The sequence below is a fragment of the Cornus florida genome, unplaced genomic scaffold (genome assembly GCF_030987335.1).
Source record: "Cornus florida cultivar Cherokee Brave unplaced genomic scaffold, ASM3098733v1 CherokeeBrave_3.0.0_Hap2_Chr05, whole genome shotgun sequence".
NCBI lineage: Eukaryota > Viridiplantae > Streptophyta > Magnoliopsida > Cornales > Cornaceae > Cornus > Cornus florida.
In genome coordinates this window covers 98,872,581-98,885,920 of record NW_026775575.1, presented here as the reverse complement: position 1 = coordinate 98,885,920, position 13,340 = coordinate 98,872,581, and positions in this window count along the sequence as shown.

Below are 13,340 nucleotides of genomic sequence, written 5' to 3'. Positions count from 1 at the left end.
GCGGTCTGCAACTAGACGGGAAGACATTTCATTCCATGAGAATTGATTTGACGAAGAGCAATCTTTAAGAAACCCCAGCGAAGATAAGCACAAATTCTTGTGTAGATTAGAAGAAGTATTTGCTTTCCAATGGTTGCTGATCCACAATACCAAAACATCCCAATTTTTAATTACAGTATAGATGTTGCATTTGTACCTGATAAATGGCCAAAGAGGGGATATGAAGGTCCAATTGAAAAATAGGTGCTCATGTGAGTCAGTCGAATTATTGCAGAACATATGTTGAGGTGCTTGGCCATTGATTTACCAATAAAAATAAACAGTGTTAATTATTATTGTGATCCCGATACAATATATTAGTACTCTATTGATCATATTCTTGATGCAACACATTAGTACTACTTGCGTACACATAGGCACATACATTTATTGTTTTTTATGAATTAATGATAAATAAAAAAAATTTACTATCAAAAGTTACTCTCTCCATTTTTTCTTCTTGTTTTATAGACATGCTCTTAAAAATTGTTTCACAATTATTTTATCTTATCTTTAAAATTGAATTTTATTTCAATGCACCACTAGGGGAAAAAAAAAAGAAGGAATTTTGGTCGCCCCAACTTATATTTCTGGCTCCGCTCTTAGCCGGAGAGATAAAGATAATGATGAGATTTCAACAAGAATATATTTGTGGAAGCTTCCCCCAAGTATAATTTCAACTCCAAAAACTAATTTGACAATGCATTACTAATTTAATATCTTATTTGAAATGGATACCCTTTGATATTTACTTATATAAAATCATTGAATATCAACTCCAAAAAAAAAAAACTAATATGACAATGCATTAGTAATCTAATACCTAATCTGATACGGATATCATAACCAACCATTTGATATTATTTATATAAAATGATAGACCTACCCAAACTCATTTGAATGACTCTTCTACTTTGGGAATCATAATAAACAAACCAACAACTTATTTTGCATATAGTGAATTATTTTGATTTTAAGCTTAGAAAAAATATAATAGAGCATACAATATGGCTGCATCACATAGTCATTTAAAAACTGGCCCAGAAATTTGGTACCAAAGAAGCTATGTATGGCGCCCCCTGTAACACCCCCACATTTTCCACGCATAAGTTGATCAGACTTATACACGAAAAACGAGGGATATCAAAAACAATTGGCAATATACAAGCATGGAATACAAAATGATGGAAATAAAAGAATTTAGACAGGAAAGAAACATTAAATAATACAACATCCATCCATCCTTTATTTAAATACAGTCCTCCATTACAACTTGGAAATCCTATGTCAAGGATCCCTAAATATAAACCTGAGAGTTCGACGTCAAAAGTAAATAAAAACTGAAACTGAAGTAATACGTAAAACTTCTACCCTGAACTGGATCGTAAGAGTAGATGAGTTCGGATGGTGGTCCCACACTGCTAACCTCAACCTTGGAACGGGTACTGACCGTATCCTGAAATAACAACAATGGTGGGTCAACCCCACGAGCAAGTCCTCTCTACTATGACCCAAATCAGAGAATCAAATAAATTAATCATTATGAATCGGTTGAGTACTATATCTGTATACATCCTAAGGGAACTATCCCATGTATAATATGACCTCAACCAGAATAGACGGTGATCACTTAGACTCACACTAGGTGGTTAAGTGTCGCCTTTCCCCACCCGGGAAATCAGCTATTATACATGGTGCACGGTACTGACAACACAGACTATAACGAACTACACAGTGATAACACCTCGCAAAGTACTGATGAATATACTGAGCATATAAGTTAGGCAACACATGCCAGCAATATTAATAAATATACTGAGTATGTTAATTAGGCAACACATGCCAATAATATTAAACCACATACCCCGACAGCCACACATCTGTCTATCGCAACGAATGCATAAGGTATAAATGAGTCTAAACTTATTAGCCAGCTCATATGGTTCTATATGGCAACACATCCATATAATATAAATGCGACATAATTAAACAGTCCATTTATTTCCTGAAATGCACACAGCATAATAATCATGGTTTATATATCAATTAACAGTATAAACATCCCATAAGATATCATGGATAATTTATCTGACTAAAACCATGGCCTTATTTAATTTAACAGTAATGTTTGATACCATTTAATATGATAATAACACTATTTATATTTAACAATGTCGTTAAACAAATCACATTAGTATCCGTACTGTGAACGAGCCAATAAATGCTTAGAAAAGATTAATCGGTCATAAGAATAAGTAACGGGTGTTAAAATAATAATTTCGTGGCCCGTTAAACCCGTAAATACCAACACAGTACCTAAAAAACCAAGTTTAAGGTTCTGAAATTTACAAAACAGGCCCTAGGGGTATTCTGGTAATTTCCAGCAGCTGTAGAGACCCCCCACGCGCCCTCACGCGCCTCCCAGAACTTCCCACACGCGCTGCCACTTTTCTCACACGCGCACGCGCTTACACGCGCCTTCACTCGCGTCTAGAACCTCCCACGCGCCTCCACGCGCGTCTGGCATCAGCCACGTGCGCGCACGCGCTGCTACGTGCGCACTAATGGTTCCTGATGACGCGGCGTGTGCTGGTTGGTCGGTTGTACCGTTTCTATGTGGGCGCGCACACTGGATTGATCCACCTACCTTCCCTCCATCCAACGCTCACGGATCCGGGTGTACCGCGGTAACATGGACCGCGATGCACCGGATCAATCAGACTCTACTAATAGCCCCGGAAAAATCTAGAAAATTCTAGAAAAATCCCTAAAGCCTTATTTAATTATTTTCAGCTATATTTTAATTACATAGGCTAATAAATAAATAACTAACCTCTTTAATAATTAAAAAACATTATTTTAATAAACTAAAAATAATTTATTGAAACTCCTAGCATGGTTTCTAGTCTCTAAAAACCCTGAGGAGGCCCCGGATGACATGGGCCAGGTCCGACTTGCAAAACACAACCTTCAGTCCGAACAGCTGGGTCAGCCCATAGAAAGACACTGCCATATGGGCCGAGCGGGAGTAAGCCCATCAAGGGTGACTAGGGCTTACAGAGGAATAGGCCCAGGTCCAGCAATCAGAAAATATCTTGCAAATATCTTGTAAATATCTTGTAAGTATCTATAAATAGGAGTTGGAATGAAGAGGAGAGGGATCTTTTTCGGGTTGAGGTGTAAGAATTCTAGAGAGAGAAAGAATAGTAGGAGTTTCTTGCATCTTCAATTGGCGCCGTCTGTGGGAATCGCATAAAAGTTTGGTTGATCAATGAGGAGTATCGAATGGATTCAAACCAATTCGGTTGATCGAGACTCGATCTTGGGGATTTGAATCCAGATCTGAGCGATTGTGACCTACTCTGGAGGAATTACAATTCTTGAAGCTTTGGCAGGAGAGACTTCGGATCTACGCAACCACGAGTTGTTCGATTGTGGCAGGATCTGACGGATTTAGAGTTCAGACAATTCAGATCTCGTAAACAGTGAGCATAATTCGGAGAATTAGAAGCCAGATCTAGAAATTCCTACTCACGAAGCTCAGATCTACTCGCGAACTTGAGATTAATGCCTTTACTCCGTTCGGGAATAATGATAGGTGAAAGCTCCAATCCGATGGAGGCTGTCCAGCAAACAAAGCTTGAAGAGTTGATGAACTTGATTGAAGCTCTCAGAAAAGAAAATGCAGAATTGAAAGCTGGACTGCAGCATCGGCAGATACCTGCGGTTTCGCATCCACTTCCGGTCGGAGAAGGAGGTGTTCCATCTAATATCGCGCATCAAGGCGATCAGGACGAGAACAATCAGTCAGCTCACCACCGTGATGAAAGGATGATGGACAATTTGCCGCCAAATGTTCGTCGAGTTGAAGATCACGAAGGATCGACTCACGTTGATCCGCAGCGGGAAAGGTTTGACCGAGAGGAAGTGGTGGAGGTTGATCGCCGTCGAGTAGCGTCGCCTTGGCAAAGAGAGTTCATAGAGGAACGGTCGTTCGATCCGTCTTACCGACCCTCCATGGTTACTGTCACTCATCACGGTTCGGAGGGCAGAACCGTAACTCACAGAGCTACCGCTGGACTCCAGAGAGAGAATGAAGCTCTCCGATCCGCAGCTCGGACGGTGGATTCACCATTCACCGACGCGATCTTGAATGCGCCGCATCCAAGGAAGTTTGCTATGCCAGTCTTTATTCTGTTTGACGGAACGACCGATCCGATCGATCATGTGTATCATATCCAGTTGAAAATGGCCCTGAATACGGAAAACGACTCTTTAATGTGCAAATGTTTCCCTACAAGCCTGGCCGGACCGGCGCTCAGCTGGTTCAAAAACTTGCCTAGGAGCTCCATTGGCAGTTTCAGAGACCTGTGCGATCGGTTCATAAGCCAGTATTATGGGAACAAACGCCCGCCGAAGGACATCTCGAGCCTATTCACGATGGGGCAGCACAAGGATGAACGTCTCCAGGCCTTTCTTACCAGGTTTAATCTCACTAAGAGTATGGTGATCGAATGCCACCCTTCTACGGCAGTTCAAGCCTTCAAGTTAGCCATGACACGCGGAACTCCCTTTCACACCAGTCTGGTAGTGAACACGCCGGCTACCATGGATGAACTCAATGAGAGAGCCGATGGCTTTGTGCGCCTAGAAGAAGAGGAGGCAGCTAATGCTCGGACAACGTCGCTTGTGTCAACCGAGGAAAAGTCCAAGGCAAAGATCAGGCAGAAGCAGGCTCAGCCGCAGCGTCAGACCACCTGGAAGGCCGAAAAAAGGTCCAGGGAGGAAGAGTTGATTACTCCGCTGAAGGTCACTCTGGCGAGGCTGTATCAGGAGAACAAAGACAAGTTTCATCCACCACTGCCAATTAGACAACCCCTCGAACAGAGGGATCAAACTAAACATTGTGCTTTTCATTCTGATTTCGGACATCAAACTAACGAATGCAGGAACTTGAGGAGGCAAGTGGAGATGCTGATAGCTAGAGGGGAGTTTGCGAGTTATGTTCAAGGCTCGGCGATGGAGCAGAATCGACCAGTGGAACAAATAAAAAGGAGTCATAAACAAAGCTCCCACAATTCGCAGCCAGTTCGTATAATCAATGCTATCCATGGTCGACCCGAGCCTAGTGAAGAGTCAGATGAGCTGCTACGGGTGCGCCTGCGGCAGGCGCAGATGAAGAAAAGGGTCGGCAATGTGACCACTCTACACCAGCAGAGCCCATCAATGCAGATAAAGTTCGACTGGACAGACCTGCAGCGTGTTCAACTGCCTCATGACGACCCGTTGGTAGTCAGTTTGACAGTGGCAGATTGCTTGGTGCGCAGAGTTCTGATCGATCCTGGGAGCAGTGCAAATGTTATGCCGAGGGACACATTTGACAGGCTCGACATTAAACCAGAGAGGCTCAAGCCCACCGGAAATCCCTTATTAGGGTTCGATGGGAAGAGGGTGGAACCCGTCGGGATGGTGGAAGTAGAGGTTCAAGCTGCAGAACGAGCTCTTATGGAAACTTTTGTGGTTGTGGAAATTCACCCCTCGTATAATCTCCTGATGGGAAGAGGGTGGATTCACAGAGTCCGAGGTGTACCCTCAACTCTGCATCAGGTCATGAGGTGCCTCAGGCCCGATGGAGATAAAGTAATAGACATTCGGGGGGATCAGGTCGCAGCCAAAGAGTGTTATTCCGTCACACTAAAGCATGCTGGGAAAGGAAAGGCGCCCGTCCGGTCGACAAGCCCCAGATAGCAATTACAGGAACCTCCACTCGAGCAGAATAGGGTGGAGGAGTCAGCCGACTTGACCGAGGAGCCCCTTCTGGATGTGCAGATCGATCAGTCCAGGCCAGAACGAACTACCAGAGTGGGTATAAGACTGACCAGAGAAGAGCAGCAAGAGCTAGTGGATTTCTTGTCCCACAATGTCGACGTATTTGCATGGAGTCACCTCGACATGCCTGGAATTAGTCCTTCCGTATCCTGTCATTCCCTGAATGTCAATCCTAATTTCAAACCAGTGAAACAGAAGCAGCGAAGATTTGCTCCAGAACGTAATCAGATCATAACGGAAGAAGTCGATAGGCTGCTTGATGCGGGATTTATCAGAGAGGTGCACTACCCTGAGTGGTTGTCCAACGTCGTTGTGGTGCAGAAGAAAAATGGGAAATGGCGAGTATGCATTGATTTCACCAATTTGAACAAAGCCTGTCCGAAGGACAGCTTCCCGTTTCCTAAGATTGATCAAATGGTGGATGCCACCACTGGGTATGAGCGTTTAACCTTTCTGGACGCATATTCAGGTTATAATCAGATTCCTATGGACCCCGCAGATGAAGAAAAAACTTCTTTTGTCACCGAGCGAGGAACATACTGCTACAAAGTTATGCCTTTTGGATTAAAGAATGCGGGAGCAACTTATCAACGACTTGTTAGCAAAGTTTTTAAGAATCAAATGGGTAAGACTGTCGAAACCTATATTGATGATATGGTGGTAAAGAGTAGGAAAAAGGATGATCATCTGAAGCATCTGCAAGAGGTATTTGATGTACTAAAGCGATATGGGATGAGGCTCAATCCGACCAAGTGCTCGTTCGGTGTGAGTTCCGGGCAGTTTCTGGGACACGTGGTCAACCGCAGGGGCATCGAAGTTAGCCCCGCTCAAGCAGAGGCTTTGATTAAGAATGCCGAGCCAAAGACGATCAGAGAGGTGCAAGCCCTAACAGGACGAATAGCTGCATTAAGTCGATTTATTTCAAAGTTGTCAGACCACTGCAAACCATTCTTTGACACGATTCGGAGCCATGGAAGGCAGGTCTGGGGGGATGAGCAACGACAGGCTTTGACTCATTTGAAGTAATATATGCAGAATCCACCAGTCCTGTCAGCCCCAGAACCGGAAGAAAAGTTATTTCTATATCTTGGAGTATCTGGTGTCGCGACGAGTGCCGTTCTGATTCGTTGCAAGGAAGGGGTGCAATACCCGGTATTTTATGTAAGCAAAACACTGATGGAGGCAGAAAAAAGATACTCAAAGGCCGAACGGGTGGTACTTGCACTTGTAAATGCAAAAAGAAAGTTAAGGCATTATTTTGAATCCCACCCCATAGCTGTTCTAACAACTTTCCCAATCAGAACGCTCATGCACAAGCCAGAGCTCTCGGGCAGAATGACAAAGTGGGCCATAGAGTTAAGTTCATTTGACATAACGTACGAGCCGAGAACAGCTATTAAAGGGCAAGCGGTGGCCGATTTCCTACTAGAATGTGATGCCGAAGATACGGAAGAGGACCTTAGAAGCGGCTTTTGGAAACTTTTCGTGGATGGCTCCTCTAACCAGATGGGGGCTGGGATTGGGATCAAACTGCAAACCCCAGAGGGTACTTCCTTGAGCCAAGCACTCAGACTTGAGTTCCGAGCCACCAATAATGAAGCGGAATACAAGGCGTTGCTAAATGGATTAAAGTTGGCCAGAGAGCTACAGATCAAAAGTTTGACAGTGTATAGTGACTCGCAGCTGATTGTTCGGCAGGTAAATGGTGAGTACGCAACCAAGGATGACATAATGGGGGCATATCGTTCTGCCGTTCTGCGTAGAGCCAAGGACTTTGCAAAGATTGAATTCATACAGTTGCCGAGGGAACAGAATGCAGATGCAGACCGTTTAGCATGCAGTGCTTCGAGTTGCGGTGAAACATTGGCGAGGGTGATTCCAGTGGGAATAGTGACCCAGCCGTCCATTTTCGAAGAACCGATGGACTCGGACCCTTGGCAAGTCAACGTCATACCGTATGAACCGAGTTGGATTGACCCAATCATTACCTATATTCGAGATGGCGTTTTGCCTATGCAAAGGGATGAAGCTAGGAAACTCAAAAAGAATGCTGCCAAGTACACCATCGTGCGGAATCAGCTGTACAGAAGGTCCTATTCTGGCCCGTACTTGAAATGTGTCACCCCCGCGGAGTCGCAGCAGGTATTGCGAGCTATTCATGAGGGTGTGTGTGGCAATCATTCTGGGGGAAGATCGTTAGCGCATAAAGCAATGACACAAGGGTATTTCTGGCCAAACATGTCAAGGGATGCGGAGGAGTTCTCTCGAAGGTGCGATAAGTGCCAACGATATGGACCAATGATCCACCAACCACCTGAGGAATTGCACGTAATGGCCTCGCTGTGGCCTTTCGCGCAATGGGGGATGGATGTGGTCGGTCCTCTGCCAACTGCAAGAGCTCAGAACAAGTATGTGTTACTGGCCACGGATTATTTCACTAAATGGGTGGAGGCAGAACCGTATCCTAGCGTGACTCTGACTCAGGTGAGACGGTTTATCTGGAACAACATTATCTGCCGCTTCGGTGTTCCCAGAACAATAGTCATGGACAATGGCACAAACCTCGACAGCAGGCAAGTAAGAAAGCTGCTGGAGGAGTATGGAATCAACCAGAAGTTGGCTGCAGTAAGTCATCCTCAGGCTAACGGACAAGCAGAAATCACAAACAGAACCATTTTCGCCTGCATTAAGAAGAAGCTGGAAGATCATAAGGGGAAGTGGTTGGATGAACTCCCGAACGTTCTATGGGCTTACAGAACCACCCCAAGGCGGCCGACTGGGGAGAGCCCGTTCGCAATGGCGTATGGTACCGAAGCAGTTATACCGGTTGAGCATTTAGTCCCCACTATCAGAAGCTTAGCATGGAGTCGAGATCAGAACGACAAGATGTTAAGATTGAACCTCGACATGATAGACGAAAGGAGGGACGCAGCGGCGATAAGGCTAGCATCGTATCAGCAAGTGCTGGCGAATAGTCACAATAAGAGAGTAAAACACAGGGATTTTGCCCCGGGCGATCTGGTTCTGAAAAGAAAGGTGGGGATGGTCAAAAAAATGATGCCACCCTGGGAAGGCCCATACAGAATTGCAGAAGTCATTGGCAAAGGGGCATATACGTTGGAAACCATGGCGGGAAAGTTGGTCAGCAAGCCCTGGAACGCCACGTCTCTGAAGAGGTACTACCAATAGAAGCTAAGTTCTGGCTTTAATTGGATGTTATTTGTTGTCAATCAAATACGTATGAATGAGCAAGTTACTGGAATTTACAAAAAGAGAATTTTCTTTTCCAATGGTCTACTATAAAAATTTAAAGCCAAGTGGCAAGTGGCATTCTAGCCGAGCGCCAGGCACTTAAGCAAGATAAGTGGCAGCTGGCAATATAAGCCGAACGCCAGACACTTGCTAAAAATTTAAAGCCAAGTGGCAAGTGGCATTCTAGCCGAGCGCCAGGCACTTAAGCAAGATAAGTGGCAGCTGGCACTATAAGCCGAACGCCAGACACTTCCTAAAAATTTAAAGCCAAGTGGCAAGTGGCATTCTAGCCGAGCGCCAGGCACTTAAGCAAGATAAGTGGCAGCTGGCACTATAAGCCGAACGCCAGACACTTGCTAAAAATTTAAAGCCAAGTGGCAAGTGGCATTCTAGCCGAGCGCCAGGCACTTAAGCAAGATAAGTGGCAGCTGGCAATATAAGCCGAACGCCAGACACTTGCTAAAAATTTAAAGCCAAGTGGCAAGTGGCATTCTAGCCGAGCGCCAGGCACTTAAGCAAGATAAGTGGCAGCTGGCACTATAAGCCGAACGCCAGACACTTGCTAAAAATTTAAAGCCAAGTGGCAAGTGGCATTCTAGCCGAGCGCCAGGCACTTAAGCAAGATAAGTGGCAGCTGGCACTATAAGCCGAACGCCAGACACTTGCTAAAAATTTAAAGCCATGTGGCAAGTGGCATTCTAGCCGAGCGCCAGGCACTTAAGCAAGATAAGTGGCAGCTGGCACTATAAGCCGAACGCCAGACACTTGCTAAAAATTTAAAGCCATGTGGCAAGTGGCATTCTAGCCGAGCGCCAGGCACTTGCCGTACAAACACACGGCGAAGCTAATATAAAAAGAAAAAGAGAGAAAAGATATGTATGTACTGAAGATAAGTTGAATAAAGCACAACACATAGGGAAAAAGAGTTCTGTCATTTCATTAATATTGAACATTGAGTTTACAAAAGAGAGATGTCCATCATTACAAGAAGATATGAACTAGAAGAATTTGAAGGAGCCCTAGCTAGACGCCTCAGTACCAACAGCATCCTGGTCTTGCCGACTCGCCTCCTCGGCCCCATCAGCCGCCTCACCCTCGTGAGGTGGAGAATCCAGATGAATGACTGAATCGTTCGGCTGGGGTTCAGCGTCAGCAGTGGCCCACGGTTGACGATTGGGGAGCAGTCAGTGGCAGAGCAGTAGGAGGAGCGGTGATGATCCTTGAGGATGCGATGTCCTGGCACTCATCAAATATACGTTCAGCCTCGGTGGGTTCTGGGTCGACATAGACCCCCAGAGGTTCGATCCCCAGATCCTTGTCTACCTCATCCGGAGTGGAGCTGGTCTGTCCCTCATCCGGAACCCGGTCGGCGAAACCTTCCCGGAATCCTTGAGCATACCGAAGAGCACCGACCCTGGAGAACCGAGCGTGAAGGGCCAGCATCCCACCACCCACTCTGCTGATTGTGTCGATCAGAGCGGTACGCTCGTCGAGAGCTCTTTTTTCAAAAGCCATCCGAGCAGACTGTTCATCAGCTAGAAGGCGCTGGAGTTCTGCCTTCTCTTCTCTGATTGATTCCCGCTCAGTCTGCCAGACGCTCTTCTCAAGCTGGAGGGCGTCCTTCTCATCCTGAAGGGAATCATTCTCCTTCTTCAGGACATCTCTCTCTTGCTCGGCCTTGTCAAGCCGAACCAGCACCTCGGTATTCTTCATGGCAAGGAGGTCGTTTTCTTTATTAGCCACCTCCAGGCTGTCAGAATACTTTCGGGCCCTGGCGTTCCCCATCTCCACCTGCTTCTGCATGGCCATCATCCCGAACAATGTCTGCATAGGTGCACATTAAAAACGGTTAAACCAATAGTCAGAACGGGCGAAGGCAGGACCAAGTAATATGAGAGAATCCAAGAGGTAGAAAATAAAAGTCACCTCCATAGCAGATTGGGGAAAGCGACTGAACACGTCCTTCTGGGAAAGACCCTTTGCCGCCTCAAGGTCCTTCGGAGTCCACATGCTCCTGTAGTAGGCCATAGCGGTCTGGCCATCCTTCAGCATGGTCTCGTTCGGTTTCACGAACGTCCCATCCGTTCGGGTGTACCGAGGGGCCCATGGCGGTAAGCTGGGGATAGAAGGGGGGCCCGAAGCAGAAGCAGAGCCACCAGCTGCGGGAGGCCCAGAGGGAGAAGGAGCTCTGATCGCTCGGTGTAAGAGAGTACCCGGCCCAGAGACCCGGGTCCTTCTAATGAGAGGCTCCTCCTCCGGATCGATTTCACTGTCAGGATGAGGCCTTTTGCCTCGCTCTTTGTCCCGACCACCCCCGGCAGCAGCAGGAGCTATGGTAGCTGGGGAGGGCGCGTTCTGATTGGCAGCAGGGGCGCTGGCAACAGGGTTAGTAGCCACTGCGCTCGGGACAGTGTCAGATATGGTGGCTGAAGAAGAAGCCGACGCTGGAGAGGAGGTCGCCCCAGCAGCAGGAGTGGCTGGGGGAGTATTCTTCCTCCTGCCAAAAGAGGGAATCTGCAGTCTGCTCATGTTGTAGCCGAGTGATGAGAGCGCAAAGAGGTTGTCTGAAGTGAGGAGATCTGAGCAGGAAGGAATATCGTTCAGAACGTATCTCTTCAAGTAGTTACTCCTATCCCTGCAAACACTATAGCTCAAGTCATCACAAGGTATTCCCAAGGAGCGGCATAAGTAAGTGCAAAAACGAGGAACGCATGTTTCACAGGGGCAGTCATGTTTATGGGATTTGAATTTTTTATAGGAGGAGACAGAGCAGACACCAAAGGCGCTCGGGATTGGGTAATCCTCTGCAGCCGGCGAAGACCAAGCCCCACTAATGCCCACTATGCTATCCCTCCAACCCTTTTCAGATTTTATTGTGTCAGTGCATATGGACATCTTCTCGAACGGGTAGAGGTGGTAGAAGGGCTCGTTAGTACGGATCTTACTGACCTTATAGCACAGAAGGAGGTCTATGAGGTCGAGATCCAGATTTCTGTCACGCATCAATAAGAGCATAACAGATATGATCCTAAAGAAGTTGGGGTTGACCTGCAGAGGGGATATCCCCAATCTATTGAAGACATAACTAAAGAAAGGGTGCAGAGGGAACCTAACAACATTCAATTGAAGGTTCGTGAATAAGACTTCGCCGGGCAGGAGGCCGGCGCCGGTCGTAATATTGACGTCTTGGGGGCAAACCCTAACTTCGATGTTGTCAGGAAGTCTAAGTCTCATACGAAGAACACCTAGATCTACAACCATGGTGGAAATGCTAGAAGAATCTAAAAGAGGGAAAATGGAAGCCTGCCGAAAGTAAAAGGAACGAAACTAACCTCGGAGGACTGCAAGATCGCTGGAAGAATGACTCTCGAAGGATTTCACCGGAAAAGGCTTAGCACTGTTCTAGAAAGATAGAGACTTGGCTGATGATGGAGACGGTAAAGGGAAGTGAAGTGGAATTCTAGAGCATTATAAAGGCGAGGGGGCCCGAGGGCCGAAGCGTCGGGAAGGCAAGAAATCCCTCGAGCCCCGGAACATTGATTCTGGATCTGACCGTCCGCTCCCCCACGTGGTTATCTCGAGCCGTCAGCGTCATGATGAGACGCCACCAATAATTACCCCTTATTAAATAAGGGGCAATTATGGGGGCAGTTGAGGAGGCCCCGGATGACATGGGCCAGGTCCGACTCGCAAAACACAACCTTCAGTCCGAACAGCTGGGTCAGCCCATAGAAAGACACTGCCATATGGGCCGAGCGGGAGTAAGCCCATCAAGGGTGACTAGGGCTTACAGAGGAATAGGCCCAGGTCCAGCAATCAGAAAATATCTTGCAAATATCTTGTAAATATCTTGTAAGTATCTATAAATAGGAGTTGGAATGAAGAGGAGAGGGATCTTTTTCGGGTTGAGGTGTAAGATTTCTAGAGAGAGAAAGAATAGTAGGAGTTTCTTGCATCTTCAAACCCGAAATAAATTAAATGAATAATTTATGGATTCAAAGGGGAAAAGTAGATAATAACTTACCTTTTTGGATTTAAAATAAATCCGCCGGTTGCGCGTAGTCGGGTAAATTCCCTACACCGGTCCAAGCTCCTTTCTTTCTCTCTCTTCCTTTCCACACTCTTACAATGGCTCACTAGAATTTATAATTTGTGTCTAACTCCCTTTTCTTCCTTCTAAGGTAGGCTAGTTAATTTATATACAAATTATATAATATAAA